A 17,519-nucleotide genomic window follows, 5' to 3' on the forward strand; every position below is an offset into this window, starting at 1 on the left:
CTGGAAATCTTAACTCCAGTGAACATTCTCACCCATCTCCATTTGTAACACTTGTGTAAGAGAGTTATTTATTCAACAAATACGTATTAAGTATCTAATAATTGTCATGCACTGTTCTCATCGTGTAGGATGCATCAATGAAAAAAAGAAGCTAAAAGCCTGGGCTATAAGAAGCTTATGCTCTAGTGGATTTTCTCCAGAGAATATATCCAAGAAAGGGTCTGCTGGATTTTGCAGTTTGTACAGTCCTAATTTCACTACTTAATTTCATTGACAAAATCCACTCCAAAATAGTTTCACCAAGTTAAAACATGAATAATATATGAATACTATTGTTTCCCTTATCCAGATTTAGTTGATACAGGGAATTATGCATCTCTAATACTCAGCAACCTGATAGAAGTAAAATGACATACTATTTCTCTGATTTCTAGAAAGTTTCTAGATTTCTGATTTCTACATAGATCTCTGAAATCATGTGGTTTTAACTTTGTGTGAACTGCTATCCATAATTGTTTTTAATTTTTCTGCTTCCTTGTTTTATACTTAAGCATTTAAAAACATTTTTATTAGAAAATAAGAAATATGGGTGGGGGGGGAGCTAAAAAAAAAAAATAGCAGGCCCAAAATAAGAAGGCTGGAAATAAGTAATATATAAATAATACAGGACTCATGAAATAAGATTCAAATGGCCACAGTAAAACTTAAAAGATACAGCATTTCTTTGGAAAAAAAAATCTAATATCAATGAAACTTTATGCAATATGTAATAAATATAACATAAATTACCTATAAATAAACAAAATTCAAAATAAGAAAACCAAATAGGTATATAATAGTGATTTTTCTTATAAACTATCTATTGGTAAATTTGGAAAATGAGATGACATGTTAAGATCTTGAGGATAATATGTCAAATTATTAGAAAAATAAAAACTTTAATGTGCAAATATCTATTAAGTAAAAGTTAAAATGGTGATTAAAAAAACAGGTCCATACAGTTTGAGAACTAATTTTAATGAGTTATTAATGACCATAAATACAAGTTGTTACCGAACATATTTAAAACCAGAAAAGTGATACATCTCATATAATGAGGCTATCAAAATTACTTATTTTAAAAACAAGGACATTATAACTGAAGAATACACAAGTTGAAAATAAATCTTAAATTCTACTTTTGCCCATGAAGGTTTACTATTAATACTATGGGAATTGCTCTTCCTGCAAAGCTACAAAGCAAGGTAAAATACATGAAAACAGAGCAGGATTATAATCTCCAAGAAAAGGGGAAAATAAAGTCAGCTTTATGACTCACCAAATACACCTTCTAGAGGTAGTTCCCAGCCTGCAGTATAGAGGCTGGAAATGCAAACAAACCTCAATAGCCTCCCTGTGTTGAGTAGACAGTAATTGGAGTTTAGCAAACCAAGGAGCCTTGAAATATATACTGGGGGCAGGGGGAGTCCTGAGAGGAGGGATCTGCACAGAGAAATAGTTCTGCAGGTCTACAGAGGAATCCCCTTGAGATTTCCACTAATATGAGAAGCATTCTATCATAATAGAATCACCAGAAACCAGTAGCCTGAACAATTTATAGGGCTTCACACAAGGTTGTGAAAAGTCTGTGCTGTCACCAGCCATAGTGAACAGACCTCACAAGAATGGGGCATTAGAGTTCTTGTGCATTAACACGTTTTCCTTAATAGTAAAATTAATTGAACACTAGAGGGAAAAAGGCTGCCCTGGGTTAACACTAAAAAAATATAAACGAAAACCTTGAAAAATTCAAACAGTTCAAAGGCAACTGCATGTCAAAACAAAGCTGAATATTCTTTAAAGAAATATGTCCAGTGTAAATGAGATAATCTAGAATACAAACAAAAATTGTTAGGCCTTCAAAAAAGCAGAATAATGTGACTTGTGCGGTGTGTGGGTGTGTGCATTCAGTTGTGTCCAACTCTTTGCGACTCCATGTGACTCCATGGACTGTAGCCTGCCAGGCTCCTCTGTCCATGGAATTTTCCAGGCAAGAATCCTGGTGTGGGTTGCCACTTTCTATTCCAGGGGATCTTCCCTAGCCAGAGATCAAACCCGTGTCTCTTCCATCTCCTGCAATAGTAGGTGGGTTCTTTACCACTGGCACCACCTGAGAAACCCAAATATGATTCATAACTGAGATTAATATCAACCAATAAAACACAGAAATAAGAGAGAAATGATAGAATTAGCAGAAAAGAACACTGACATTTATAAATTTGCTCCTTGTGAACAAGAAAGTTAAACATATATAAACAGGATAAAGAAAGGAAAAAGAAGGTATAAAAAACAAAAACGGAATGGAACTTCTAAAACTGCAAAGTAAAATATCTAAAATTAGATACTGCAGTACATTAGACACTACAAAAGGAAAGATAAGTGAACTAAAGACAAAGCAATAAAAATCTATAAAAGTGAGGTACAAAGTGAAAAATAAAATTAAAATCAATATTTCCCTATGAAACAATGTCAAGCAGTTGACACAGTGTATGACAAAATTTAGAACAAGAGTAGGAGTAAGAGAAAAAAATCAAGAAATAGTGGCTGAAATTTTTCAAATTTGGAGAAAGCTGTCAATCCACAGAACCAAGAAGCTCAGAAATCCCAAAGCATCCGTTTCAGTTCAGTTCAGTCACTCAGCCATGTCCGACTGTTTGCGACTCCATGGATTGCAGCACACCAGGCCTCCCTGTCCATCACCAACTCACGGAGGTTGCTCAAACTCATGTCCATCAAGTCGGAGATGCCATCCAACCACCTCATCCTCTGTCGTCCCCTTCTTCTCTCACCTTCAATCCTTCCCAGCATCAGGGTCTTCTCCAATGAGTCAGTTTATCACATCAGGTGGCCAAAGTATTGGAGTTCCAGCTTCAGCATCAGTTCTTCCAATGAATATTCAGGACTGATTTCATTTAGGATGGGATGGTTGGATCTCCTTGCAGTCCAAGGGACTCTCAAGAGTCTTCTCGAATACCACAGTTCAAAAGCATCAATTCTTTGGCGCTCAGCTTTCTTTATAGTCCAACTCTCACATCCACACATGGCTAATGGATAAACCATAGCTTTGACTAGACAGATCTTTGTTGACAAAGTAATGTCTCTGCTTTTTAATATGCTGTCTAAGTTGGTCATAACTTTTCTTCCAAGGAGCAAGCATCTTTTAATCTCACCATCTGTGGTGATTTTGGAGTCCCCCAAAATAAAGTCTGTCACTGTTTCCACTGTTTCCCCATCTACTTGCCATGAAGTGATGGGACCAGATGCCATGATCTTAATTTTCTGAATGTTGAGTTTTAACTTTTGCACTTTTGCAAACTTGCAACTTTTGCACTCTCCTCTTTCATTTTCATCTAGAGGCTCTTCAGTTTTTCTTTGCTTTCTGTCATAAGGGTGGTGTCATCTGCATATCTGAGGTTATTAATAGTTCTCCTGGCAATCTTGATTCCAGTTTGTGCTTCATCCAGTCCAACATTTCTCATGATGTGTTCTGCATATAAGTTAAATAAGCAGGGTGGCTATATACAGCCTTGACGTACTCCTATCCCAATTTGGAACCAGTCTGTTGTTCCATGTCCAGTTCTAACTGTTGCTTCCTGACCTGCGTACAGATTTCTCAGGAGGCAGGTAAGGTGGTCTGGCATTCCCATCTCTTTCAGAATTTTCCACAGTTTTTTGTACAGTTTTGGCATAGTTGGTAAAGCAGAAGATGTTTTTCTGGAACTCTTGTTTTTTTGATGATCTAGCGGATGTTGGCAATTTGATCTCTGGTTCCTCTGCCTTTTCTAAATCCAGCTTGAACATCTGGAAGTTCATGGTTCACATACCATTGAAGCCTGGCTTGGAGAATTTTGAACATTACTTTGCTAGCCTTTGAGATGAGTGTAATCATGCGGTAGTTTGAGCATTCTTTGACATTGCCTTTCTTAGGGATTGGGATGAAAACTGACCTTTTCCAGTCCTGTGGTCACTGCTGAGTTTTCCAAATTTGCTGGCATATTGAGTGCAACACTTTCACAGCACCATCTTTTAGGATTTGAAATAGCTCAATTGGAATTCCATCACCTCCACTAGCTTTGTTCACAATGATGCTTCCTAGGGCCCATTTGACCTTACATTCCAGGATGTCTGGTTCTAGGTGAGTGATCACACCATCGTGATTATCTGGGTTGTGAAGATCTTTTTTTGTATAAAATTATGCCAATGATATTTCAAATTATACTAAAAGGAAAGACTTAAAAAGCAATCAAAGAACAATGTATTATTATACAGAGAACCAAAAATACAACCTTTTAAAATGTATATGCATCCATCAGAGGATGGCAAGATACATAAAGCATGCATTAAAGGACTTAAAAAGAGAATTTGAAAGCAAATCAGTAATAGTGGGGGACTTTAACACCCTACTTATACCAGTAGATAGATCATATAGACAGAAAATCAGTAAGGAAATACTGTACTGAAGAAATCACTAGACCAAATGTACTTCATAGATAATATACAGAACATCCTATCTAAAAACACCAGAATACACATTCTATTCAAGTGCACATGGAACATTATCTAGGCTAAATCACACATTAGGTCACAGAGCAATACTCAATAAAGAAAATCATAACAGGCATCATCTCTGATCACAATGGTATGAAACTAGAAATCAATCGCAAGAAAAAACCATGTGATACTGAGCAATCAATGGCTCACCAAAGAAATCAAAAGAGAAATTAAAAATGCCTTTAAACAAATAAAACTGTAAATATGATGTTCAAAATCTACCTCAAGAAATGAGAAAAATAAAAAATAAACAAATTAACTTTGTACCTAAAGGAATGAGAAAAGGAAGAACAAATTCCAAAATTAGTTATTGGGAGAAAAAAATAACTCAGAGGGGAAGTAAATAAAATAAATGAAAAAAAAAAAAAAGATCAATAAACGTTAGAGCTAGTTCTTTGAAAGATAAACCAAATTGACAAACCTTTAGCTAGATTAACCAAGAATAAAAAAGACTTAATATCTGAGATAAAAGAGGATAAGTCACTCTGATATATAGAAATATAAGTGATCATAAGAGATGAACAATTACATGACAATGAACAGGATAACCAAGAAGAAATGGACAAAGTCCTAGAAACAAATCTTCCAAGATGTATCATGAAGAAATTAAAAATCTGAACAGACCAAATACTAGTTAGGAGAATGAAACAGTAATCAAAAATCTCTTAACAAACAAAAGCCCAGGTACCAGATGGTTTAACTGGAGTACTCTACAAAACACTCAAATAAGATTTAATACTTATTCTCAAACTCTTTCAAAAATATGAAGAGGAAGAATACCTTCCAAATACATGTTATGAAGCCAGCATTACCCTGACACCAAAACCACACAAGGATAGTGCACACATACACACACACACACACAGAGGCGATGAACCAACATCCTTGATGGATAATAGTTGCAAAAATCTTCAACAAAATACTAGTAAACCAAATCCAACAATATGTGTAAAGATCACACAGTATCATTAAATGGGTCTTTTTTCCAGGGATGCAAGGATGGCTCAACATCTGCAAATTAATCAACATGAAACATCATACTATAATAACAAAATGAAAGGATAAAAATCATAGGATCACTTCAATAGATGCAAAATAAAAGCATTTGGCAAAGTTTAAGAACCATTTATGATAAACCTTTTTTTAACATGGGTAGATAGGAAAGGTACTTCAACATAATAAAGGCCATATATGACAAATTCACAGTTGACACCATACTCTGATAAGAACTGAAACTTCTCTTCTAAGATCAAGAGTAAGACAAGAATGCTCATTCTTGGCCTTTTTTTCAATACAGTATTGGAAAGCCTAGCTACTGCAGTTACACAAGGCTAGGCTTGCAAATGTAGCCAAAGTAGAAAGGATAAATTTAAACCATCACTATTTGCAGATGACATGATAGTATATAGAAAGAATCCTAAAAAATCTACTTAGAAAAAAAAAAAAAGACTGTTAGGATTAATGAGTGAATTTCATTGCAGGAAACAAAACCAGAAATCCATATCAAAAAGAATAAAATAACTAAGAATTAATTTAACCAAGAAGGTGAAAGACAAATACATTGAAAACTATGATGCTGGTAAAGGAAACTGAAGAAGAAGGTACAAGTAAACAAAGGTAGTTCATGCTCCTGGATTGGAAGAATAATGTTGTTAAAATGTCCATATTACCCAAAGCAATCTACCGATTCAATACAATCCCTATTAAAATTCCAATAGCACATTTCATAGAACTAAAACAAATAATCCAAAATCTGTATGAACCCACAAACAATGGGGAATAGCCAAAACAATCTTGAGAAAGAAGAACAAAATATCCATTGAGACATTTGGTCCATTCCAAAAAGTTCTTGAAATTTGGTCCTGTCCAAAACGTCCATTGAGATGCTTGGTTCTAGCCAAAACTTCCATTAAGATGTTTGGTTTGTGCCAGAAAGATCTTTTAAATTTGGTCTTGTTCTAAATGTCCTTTGAAACATTTGGTCAATGATTTGCTAAACAACATAAACATTTAACTTTATTAATGTTTATTTATATTATTATTATTGTAATTCATTATGAATTCTGGGTTTCAGATTTATTCTTGTTCTTCTTCATCATGAAGTTTGGCATGGTTACTCTTAAGGCCAGTGATCAGGAAGATCCCTTGGAGTAGGAAATGGCAACCCACTCCAGTATTCTTGCTTTGAAAACTCCATGGACAGAGGAACCTGGAGGGCAGAGGAGCCTGGTGGGCTACAGTCCATGGAGTTGCAAAGAGTCCGACACGACTGAACACACACACACACACACACATATATTGACTTGATTATTGGCTTTATATTCATTATACCTATTACGAATTTTGGTTATGCAAATTTAACTTACCAAGTATTATGAAGGCATTGCCTGTGTTTGAGTGTGACTACCAAGGCCCTGAGTGATAATTTGCTCATTGCTTTGCTGTTCATTTCATAAACACTTCAATAAATCTCCAAATTGAAGGATGAGGCATGACTATTTTCACTTCACCAACTTTTGAAATTTGCTATACCAACCTTCCACTGCATTAATTTTCCTTTCTGTTGTTCAGTCACTCAGTCATGCCCAACTCTTTGCAACCCCATGGATTGCAGCATGCCAGCCTTCCCTGTCCTTTATCATGTCACAGAGATTGCTCAAATTCATGTCCACTGAGTCCAAAGCAAAAATGGTTATTATTAGCAAAAAAGCCACAACACAATAATTGCATCAGTGAAACTTTATAGTATTTTATATGCATTAATCCTATAAGCCAAAAGCATAAACATTAACTGCTTTTTGAACCCAGGCACATTTTCTAAGTATGGATCTTACTACCAAATATCAAGAGCCATTTGGCCTGGATAAATATGCTCACAGATACTTTTGATAGGACAAAATTTTAAGAATATTTTGATCAAATGTCTTACTGATATTTTGAATAGAACTAAATGTATGCTGATCTCTACTAGAAGTCTTATCCACTTCACTAAGGATATAAAAAATTAAAGTAAACTATTGAAAAGGAATAAAGGCAAATGTATTTTTAGACAAAATTTATGGTATAAGTAAAGCATTTTTTTTTTTAATTTACAAAAGAGTTTAACTTAGTTTATGAAGTTTCTAAGATGTGAGATCAATGTACAACAATTATATTTGCATGAAGTTCAGTTCAGTCATTCAGTCGTGTCCGACTCTTTGCAACCCCATGCACTGCATCACGTCAGGCTTCCCTATCCATCACCATCTCCCAGAGCTTGCTCAAACTCATGTCCATTGAGTCGGTGATGCCATCCAACCATCTCATGCTCTGTTGTCCCCTTCTTCTCTCACCTTCAATCTTTTCCAGCATCAGGGTCTTTACCAAGGAGTCAATTCTTTGCATCAGGTGGCCAAAGTATTGGAATTTCAGCTTCAGCATCAGTTCTTCCAATGAATATTCAGGACTGATTTCATTTAGGATAGACTGGTTGGATCTCCTTGAAGTCCAAGGAGACTCTCAAGAGTCTTCTCCAACACCACAGTTCAAAAACATCAATTCTTTCATGCTCAGCTTTCTTTATAGTCCAACTCTTACATCCATACATGACTACTGGAAAAACCAGAGCTTCCTCTAGACGGCCTTTTGTTGACAAATTAATGTTTCTGCTTTTTTAGTATGCTGTCTAGGTCGATCATAGCTTTTCTCCCAGAAGGCAAGTGCCTTCTAAATTAATGGTGGCAGTCACCATCTGCAGTGATTTTGGAGCCCAAGAAAATGAAGTCTGTCTCAGTTTCCATTGTTTCAACATCTATTTGCCATGAAGTGATGGGACCAGATGCCATGATCTTACTTTTCTGAATGTTGAGTTTTAAGCCACATTTTTCACTCTCCTCTTTGATTTTCATCAAGAGGCTCTTTAGTTCTTTCCTTTCTGCCATAAGGGTGGTGTCATCTGCATATCTGAGGTTATTGATATTTCTCTGGGAAATCTTGATTGCAGTTTGTGCTTCATCCAGTCCAGAATTTCTCATGATGTATTCTGAAAGTAAGTTAAATAAGCAGCATGGCAATATACAGCCTTGACATATTCCTTTTCCTATTTGGAACCAGTCTGTTGTTCCATGTCCAGTTCTAACTGTTGCTTCCTGACCTGCATACTGATTGCTCAAGAGGCAGGTAAGGTGGTCTGGCATTCCCATCTCTTTCAGAATTTTCCACAGTTTCTTGTGATCCACACAGTCAAAGGCTTTGGCATAGTCAATAAAGCAGAAATAAATGTTTTTCTGGAACTGTCGTGCTTTTTCGATGATCCAACAGATGTTGGCAATTTGATCTCTGGTTCCTCTGCCTTTTCTAAAACCAGCTTGAACATCTGGAAGTTCATGGTTCACATACCACTGAAGCCTGGCTTGGAGAATTTTGAGCGTTACTTTGCTATCATGTGACATGAGTGCAATTGTGTGGTAGTTTGAGCATGTTTTGGTATTGCCTTTCTTTGGGACTGGGATGAAAATTGACCTTTTCCAGTCCTGTGGCCACTGTTGAGTTTTCCAAATTTGAGTGCAGCACTTTCACAGCATCATCTTTTAGGATTTGAAATAGTTCAACTGGAATTCCTTCACCTCAACTAGCTTTCTTTGTAGTGATGCTTCCTAATGCCCACTTGACGTCACATTCCACGATGTCTGGCTCTAGGTGAAGGATCACACCATTGTGGTTATCTGGGTCATGAAGATGTTTTTTATATAGTTCTTCTGTGTGTTCTTGCCACCTCTTCTTAATATCTTTTGCATCTGTTAGGTCCATACTGTTTCTGTCATTTATTGTGCCCATCTTTGCATGAAATGATCCTTTGGTATCTCTAATATTCTTGAAGAGATCTCTAGTCTTTCCCACTCTATTGCTTCCCTCTATTACTTTGCATTGATTACTGAGGAAGTCTTTCTTATCTCTCCTTGCTATTCTTTGGAATTCTGCATTCCAATGGGTATGTCTTTCCTTTTCTCCTTTGCCTTTCGCTTCTCTTCTTTTCACAGCTATTTGGAAGGCCTCCTCAGTCAACCATTTTGCCTTTTTGCATTTCATTTTCTTGGTTATGGTCTTCATCACTGCCTCCTGTACAATCAGATGAACCTCCATCCATAGTTCTTCAGACACTCTATCAGATCTAATCCCTTGAATCTGTTTGTCACTTCCACTGCATAATCATTAGGGATTTAATAGGGTCTAGTGGTTTTCCTTACTTTCCTCAATTTAAGTCTGAATTTTGCAATAAGGAGTTCATGATCTGAGTCACAGTCAGCTCTTGGTCTTGTTTTTGCTGACTGTATGGAGCTTCTCGATCTTTGGCTGCAATGAATGGAATCAATCTGATTTCGATGTTGACCATCTGGTGATGTCCATGTGTAGAGTTTTCTCTTGTCTTGTTGGAAGAGAGTGTTTGCTATGACCAGTGCATTCTCTTGGCAAAATTCTGTCAGCCTTTACTCTGCTTCATTCTGTACTCCAAGGTCAAATTTGCTTGTTACTCCAGGTATCTCTTGACTTCCTACTTTTGCATTCCAGTCCCCTATAATGAAAAGGACATCATTTTTGGGTGTTAGTTCTAGAAGATCTTGTAGGTTTTCATAGAACTGTTCAACTTCAGCTTCTTCAACATTACTGGTAGGGGCATAGACTTGAATTACTGTGATATTGAATGGTTTGCCTTGGAAATGAACAGAGATCATTCTGTTGCTTTTTGAGATTGTGATTTTTATTCGACCGAGAGAGCCAGGCTGCGACAGCGCAGGAGCGGCGGCCAAAAGGAACTACCCTACCCCGGAGGTCAGGGGCCCCGCCCGAGAGGAGATACCCCACCTCCAAGGAGCCTCTGCTGCGCGGGCGCAAGAGGGCCGAGAGGAGCTACTCCACGTTCAAGGTCAGGAGGGGCGGCTGTGAGAAGATACCCCTACTCCAAGCTTAAGGAGCAGTGGCTGCGCTTTGCTGGAGCAGCCCTGAAGAGATACCCCATGGTCAAGGTAAGAGAAACCCAAGTGAGATGGTAGGTGTTGCAAGAGGGCATCAGAGGGCAGACACACTAAAACCATAATCACAGAAAACTAGCCAATCGGATCACAGGACCACAGTCTTGTCTAACTCAGTGAAACTAAGCCATGCCATGTGGGGCAACCCAAGACAGTCGGGGTCATGGTGGAGAGGTCTGAGAGAATGTGATCCACTGGAGAAGGGAATGGCAAACCACTTCAGTATTCTTGCCTTGAGAACCCCATGAACAGTATGAAAAGGCAAAATGATACGATACTTAAAGAATAACTACCCAGGTCGGTAGGTGCCAAATATGCTACTGGAGATCAGTGGAGAAATAACTCCAGAAAGAATGAAGGGATGGAGCCAAAGCAAAAACAACACCCAATTGTGGATGGGACTGGTGATAGAAGCAAGGTCCGATGCTGTAAAGAGCAATATTGCATAGGAACCTGGAATGTTAGGTCCATAATTCAAGGCAAATTGGAAGTGGTCAAACAGGAGATGGCAAGAGTGAATGTCGATATTCTAGGAATCAGGGAACTAAAATGGACTGGAATGGGTGAATTTAACTCAGATGACCATTATATCTACTACTGTGGGCAGGAATCCCTTAGAAGAAATGGAGTAGGCATCATGGTCAACAAAAGAGTCCGAAATGCAGTACTTGGATGCAATCTCAAAAATGACAGAAGGATCTCTGTTAGTTTTCAAGGCAAACCATTCAATATCACAATAATCCAAGCCTATGCCCCAACCAGTAATGCTAAAAAAGCTGAAGTTGAATGGTTCTATGAAGACCTACAAGACCTTTTAGAACTAACACCCAAAAAAGATGTCCTTTTCATTATAGGGGACTATAATGCAAAAGTAGGAAGTCAAGAAACACCTGGAGTAACAGGCAAATTTGGCCTTGGAATACAGAATGAAGCAGGGCAAAGGCTAACAGAGTTTTGCCAAGAGAACGCACTGGTCATAGCAAACACCCTCTTCCAACAACACAAGAGAAGACTCTACACATGGACATCACCAGATGGTCAACGCCAAAATCAGATTGATATATTCTTTGCAGCCAAAGGTGGAGAAGCTCTATACAGTCAGCAAAAACAAGACCAAGAGCTGACTGTGACTCAGATTATGAACTCCTTATTGACAAATTCAGACTTAAACTGAAGATAGTAGGGAAAACCACTAGACCATTCAGGTATGACCTAAATCAAATCCCTTATGGCTATACAGTGGAATTGAGAAATAGACTTAGGGGACTAGATCTGATAGACAGAGTGCTTGATGAACTATGGACAGAGGTTCGTGACACTGTACAGGAGACAGGGATCAAGACCATCCCCATGGAAAAGAAATGCAAAAAGGCAAAATGGTTCTCTGAGGAGGCCTTACATATAGCCGTGAAATGAAGAGAAGCGAAAAGCAAAGGAGAAAAGGAAAGATATTCCCATTTGAATGCAGAGTTCCAAAGAATAGCAAGGAGAGATATGAAAGGCTTCCTCAGTGATCAATGCAAAGAAATAGAGGAAAACAACAGAATGGGAAAGACTATAGATCTCTTCAAGAAAATTGGAGTTACCAAGGGAATGTTTCTGGCAAAAATGGGCTCAATAAAGGACAGAAATGGTATGGAACTAACAGAAGCAAAAGATATTAATAAGAGGTGGCAAGAATACACAGAAGAACTGTACAAAAAAGATCTTCACAACCCAGATAATCACAGTGGTGTGATCATTCACCTAGAGCCAGACATCCTGGAATGTGAAGTCAAGTGGGCCTTAGAAAGCATCACTATGAACAAAGCTAGGGGATGTGATGGAATTCCAGTTGAGCTATTTCAAATCCTGAAAGATGATGCTGTGAAAGTAGTGCACTCAATAGGCCAGAAAATTCAGAAAACTCAGCACTGGCCACAGGACTGGAAAAGGTCAGTTTTCAATACAACCCCTAAGAAAGACAATGTCAAAGAATGCTCAAACTACCGCACAATTGCAGTCATCTCACATGCTAATAAAGTAATGCTCAAAATTCTCCAAGCCAGGCTTCAGCAGTACATAAACTGTGAACTTCCAGATGTTCAAGCTGGTTTTAGAAAATGCAGAGGAACCAGAGATCAAATTACCAACATCCGCTGGATCATGGAAAAAGCAAGAGAGTTCCAGAAAAACATTTATTTCTGCCTTATAGACTGTGCCAAAGCCTTTGACTGTGTGGATCACAATAAACTGTGGAAAATTCTTCAAGAGATGGGAATACCGGACCACCTGACCTGCCTCTTGAGAAACCTATATGCAGGTCAGGAAGCAACAGTTAGAAATGGACATGGAACAACAGACTGGTTCCAAATTGGGAAAAGAGTACATCAAGGCTGTATATTGTCACCCTGCTTATTTAACTTAAATGCAGAGTACATCATGAGAAACGCCAGGCTGGAAGAAGCACAAGCTGGAATCAAGATTGCCGGGAGAAATATCAATAACTTCAGATATGCAGATGACACCACCCTTATGGCAGAGAGTGAAGAGGAACTAAAAAACCTCTTTATGAAAGTGAAAGAGAAGAGTAAAAAAGTTGGCTTAAAGCTTAACATTCAGAAAACTAAGATCATGGCATCTGGTCCCATCACCTCATGGGAAATAGATGGGGAAACAGTGGAAAGAGTGTCAGACTTTATTTTTGGGGGCTCCAAAATCACTGCAGATGGTGACTGCAGCCATAAAATTAAAAGACGCTTACTCCTTGAAAGAAAAGTTATGACCAACCTAGATAGCAAATTAAAAAGCAGAGACTTTACTTTGCCAACAAAGGTCCATCTGGTCAAGGCTATGGTTTTTCCAGCAGTCATGTATGGATGTGAGAGTTGGACTGTGAAGAAAGCTGAGCGCCAAAAAATTGATGCTTTTGAACTATGATTTTGGAGAAGACTCTTGAGAGTCCTTTGGACTGCAAGGAGATCCAATCAGTCCATCCTAAAGGAGATCAGTCCTGGGTGTTCATTGGAAGGACTGATGCTGAAGCTGAAACTCCAATACTTTGGCCACCTCATGCAAAGAGTTGACTCATTAGAAAAGACCCTGATGCTGGGAAAGATTGAAGGCAGGAGGAGAAGGGGACGACAGAGGATGAGATGGCTGGATGGCATCACCGACTCGATGGGCATGAGTTTGAGTAAACTCCAGGAGTTCGTGATGGACAGGGAGGCCTGGCATGGTGTGATTCATGGGGTTGCAAAGAGTCGGACATGACTGAGTGACTGAACTGAACTGATGGATAAAAATAAGAGGCTTATGGAAGCCTCCTGATGGGAGAGACTGACTGGGGGGTAAACTGGGTCTTGTTCTGGTGGGCAGGGCCTAGCTCAGCAATTCTTTAATCCAATTTTCTGTTGATGGGAGGGTCTGTGTTCCCTCCCTGTTGTTTGACCTGAGGCCAAACTATGGGGGGTGGAGGGGTAATGAAGATAATGGCAACCTCCTTCAACAGATCCCCTGCAGGCACTGTGGCACTCAGTGTCCCTGACCCTGCAGCAGGCCACTACCAACCCACGCCTCCGCTGGAGATTCCTGGACAGTCAAGGGCAAGTCTGGGCCAGTCTCTTGTTGGGCCACTTCTCCTTTCCCCTAGGTATGCACAAGGTTTTGTTTGTGCACTCCAAGAGTCAGTTTTCCCAGTCTTGTGTAAGTTCTGGCAGCTCTATGGTGGGGTCAGCAGCGACCTCCTCCAAGAGGGCTTATTCCATACCCTTGTGGCAGGCTGCTGCTGATCTGTTCCTCCACGCTCAAACACTCAGACAACAGGTCTGACTCAGTCTCTGTGGGGTCTCCTGATGTGCACAAGGTTATGTTTGAGCCTTCCCAGTGTCTCTGGCGGGTATGAGGTTTTTGATTCTAAATGCAATTTCGCCCCTCCTACCATCTTCCTGGGACTTCTCCTTTGCCCTTGTATGTGGGGTATCTTTTTTGATGGGATCCAACATTCTCCTGTTGATCATTGTTCAGCAGTGAGTTGTAATTTTGGAGTTCTTGCAAGAGAAGATGAGCGCACATCCTTCTACTTCACCATCTTGAATATATAGCATGCAGTAGCAATAAACAATTGTAAATTAAAATAAAATATTGATATAATTTACAGTAGCTAAAGAACCATATGAAATTTGCATATTACTATACTATGACTTACTATAAGGCTACAGAAATCAAAATAGTGTAGGACTGGCATAAGAATATGTGTATGTATTAATGGTATGTATCAATGGAACAGACTAGAGTCCAGAAGCAGATCCACATAAAATGGTCAGTTTTGGAGAAAGTTGTGAGAATGATTCAAAGGAGGAAAGGATAGTCTTTTCAGCAAATGATGCTGAAACAATTAAATATTTTTAAAGAAAAATAATAAACTTTAATTTCTACATCACATCAAATATGAAAATTCATTTAATATGCATCATAGACTGAAACATGAAACCAAAAACTATAAATTTTCTATAAGTTAAAATAGGAGAGAAATCACTAAACCTATGTTTAGGCTAAGATTTCTCAGATAAGACAGAAAACCCACCAAGCCATAGGTAAATGTTAATAAATTAGACTGCATCAAAATTAAAACCTTTTGCTCTTCAAAACACTAGCAGAAAATTAAAAGGCAAGTCATAGATTGGAAGAATCTACATTTGAAGTTTTCTTATCCAGAATGTAAAAATTAACTCTTCACTCCACTGAAAAGAAGATATATAAGTGACCAAAGAGCACATTAAAATGCTCATTATTCATTCGTTATTAAGGAATTGCAAATTAAAAATACAATGAGGTACAAAAAGTTTATTTAAAAATACCACATCTTTATACTTTTTGGATTATTCCAGATTCCCAAGAATGGTTTCTCATTAGGAAATGTTCAAAAATAACAGGAAAACTTCAGTAGATAAAGAAAAATGAATTGTTAACTTCAATATACTATTTTAAAAATTAAGTGATGAATGATAAAACAAGGAAAAGAAGGGAACTTCTTAACTTAATAAAGGTTCACTTGCAAACATTTTGACCAAACATGTTTAACCAAGAAAGAAAAAATAATAATCTCCTTTAAGACAAGGAGCCAGATATATTCAAACAATGTCTTTAAGAATATGGAGCTGGATACAGTTTCTAACCACTGATAAGACAGGGAACTAGTTGAAGATGATCACTATCTTTATTTTTGCTCAGCATAGTAGTGTTTAGGTCTTGGCCAACATAATTGGGAAAGAAAAGTGACGAGGCATGAAGGAAAAGAATATTTGAGCATATTTACAGAAACCCAATCAGAATGAGCAGATAAGCTAATAAAGCCTAGACTTGTAAAGCCTAATTAGTCTGGAGTGTGATAAAAATTCATTGTTGTTGTTGTGCTTGCATTTGGGAAAAGCATTCCAGAGGAACATGGAATGCTGTTAAACCGGAGGTGGAAGGGATTCATCTTGGGCTAGGCTTGGATTCTCTCTGAAGGACACAGGAAGTCTGACGGAAGTAAGGAAGAATCTCAACTGGCTTCTGTTTTAAGAAGAAATTGAAAGATGCAGGGATGAGTTAGGGATTTTGTGCTTTCTTAAATTAAGGTGGCTAAATAATTCGGAATCCCCTGTACTTAATAGCAAAACAGATGAGGTGCATCATTGGGAAGAAAGCAGTGATCACTCAAAATGGGTTCTTGACGTCATTTTACAACTGTGGCATGACTTTTGTAGATACAAGGTTGTTAACTTTGTCGCTGACTTTATCTGTGTCTTTCCTACCATCCTGATTAATGGCCTGGCTGCTTTTTGCTTTTTCAGTGAGAACTGATTTTCACTCTCTAATCCTGGATAGTTTTTGATTCCTTCAAAACTACAGAAAACTTAAGCAGGATTGGCAAGATAAAAGACCACCTTAAAATTTCAATTGCTTTTCTCAATTCCCTCAAAAACAATTATACACCAAATTTAAGAAGTAAAATATGAATTAAATATTTTTAAAAAACCCAGGAAATTCTGAAAAAAGAGTTAAACTCCATTTAATGACATAGAAGAACATGTAAATAAATTATATTGAAAAGCTCTTATTCTTCATTGGGGTAATTCAAGATTGCAAAGAAGTCAATTCCTACTGCACCCTCACAAAATTAACCCTCAAATTCAAGTCACTTCACACTAAGATTTTTAGGAGGAACTTGAAATAAAAAGCTGAGTTCATCAAGGCTGCTAAATACAAGATCAATTTAATAAAAGCAATCACTTGTATACATCTGCCCCAAATATCTAAAAAAGAAAAAGAAAACTCATATGAAAAAATTTTATGAGTATCTAAGGCAATTTTTTTTTAAGTAAAAATAAAAACAAATTGAGAAGAAGCACCTACCATAGTATAAAACTTACAAAAACATCATGGCAATAAAACAATGTAGTAGAAGAAGGTGAATAAGCCAACAGTCATAAAGCAGCATAGAGAGGCCAGATAACAATCATCCATTCATGCAAACTTGGTAAATGAAAGAACTGGCATTACAAATCACTGAGGCTGTTTCACAATCATTGCAAGAGAAAATGGTTCACCATGTAGAGAAAAGTAAAGTTGGATCTCTACCTCATAGAATACACAAATAAGTCATCAAATAGTTAGATATTAACAAAAAGGTGCTAAAGTTAACAGAAGAATTAACTTGTGCAGAATTCTCTTGTCTCTTCAAAATAAGAAAGGAATTACTTTTTAATGGGATAAAAGCAAACTTGAGTCCATCGAAATTAAGGACTGTTCTTTATAAATCATAAACAAAGAGATGAGAGAAGTTATTTAGTCCATTGATATCTTTTAAAAGTAATATAAAATAATTTATATTAGTATAAACATATCTCCATCATTTATTAAATATATACTTAATGCATAGTATATAAATATAAAATA

Source organism: Cervus canadensis, chromosome 12, assembly GCF_019320065.1.
Source record: "Cervus canadensis isolate Bull #8, Minnesota chromosome 12, ASM1932006v1, whole genome shotgun sequence".
Lineage (NCBI taxonomy): Eukaryota > Metazoa > Chordata > Mammalia > Artiodactyla > Cervidae > Cervus > Cervus canadensis.